Here is a 916-nt window from a genome sequence, read left to right as displayed (position 1 = left end):
AACATTTCCGCGGCGTTGAAAGGAGTAAGGATAGATTAAAAGGGGCATTAATGAGTGAGAGGGTAGTGGGAGGGGGGAGGGGGAGGGGATTCCAAAAGTGACTATAGATGTATTTGGGTACATGGTAATTATGTTATGATTATGACACTTGTGTAGATTAATTTCCACAAAATATGTTCTGCTTTATGTTTTATTGTGTCTTTTATCCATTTTCCCTCATTTCTCCTTTCATCTCTATCCCTCATTCCTTCCTGTCTATACTTAATGCCTTATTTGATTTTTCCCTTTTGTGTATTTTTCTTTCTGTCTTCCGTGATCATTTATTTATAATTATCACTCATATCCATATTATTATTTTATCTATCGTTCATTCTTCCACCCCCCCCCCCCACTAAAAATAGGGGATCCACACGTTCACCGCTTATTTATTGCTTTTGTTATCGTTATTGTCGTGTTCATTCTTCCTTTTTTTATTTGTGTAATATTTAGTCTCTTCTATCTTTTATTCATCCTTTATTCATCCTATGCACTTTCTCACCCCCTCCACCTTTCTCTCGTTTTATTCCTCTCCCTCATCCCTCCCAGTTCCTTTTCTTATTCAACCACTTCTATTCAACCACTCTCATCCTCTCCTTCTCTCTTCTTCCTTTCACCTCTTCTACTCTTCTCCCTTCCATTCCCTCACTCACCCGCCTCCTACTCCTCCTCCCATTTACTCACTCCTCCTCCTCCTCTCCCCCTTCTCACTCACTCATCCTCATCCTCATCCTCTCCTCCCTTATTCCCAACACTCATCCCTGTCCAGTTCATCTACTCACCTCTCCTCCTCCCCTCTCTTATTGACTCACCTCTCCCTTTTTCACTCACTCCCTACCCTTCCTGTTCCCTGATTCACCTCCTTCACCTCCTCTCCCAC

The 916-nt window shown here is 42.0% G+C and overlaps 1 protein-coding gene across 1 annotated transcript in view; it reads left to right on the top strand.

Moving 5' to 3' along the window:
* LOC119588548 (maltase-glucoamylase, intestinal-like) overlaps positions 1-916 on the top strand; it is a gene marked incomplete at both ends in the record, with an annotated part of 20,825 nt that overhangs the window by 8,441 nt on the left and 11,468 nt on the right.

Source organism: Penaeus monodon, chromosome 24, assembly GCF_015228065.2.
Source record: "Penaeus monodon isolate SGIC_2016 chromosome 24, NSTDA_Pmon_1, whole genome shotgun sequence".
Classification (NCBI taxonomy): domain Eukaryota; kingdom Metazoa; phylum Arthropoda; class Malacostraca; order Decapoda; family Penaeidae; genus Penaeus; species Penaeus monodon.
This window is presented reverse-complemented; position numbering and strand designations above follow the sequence as displayed.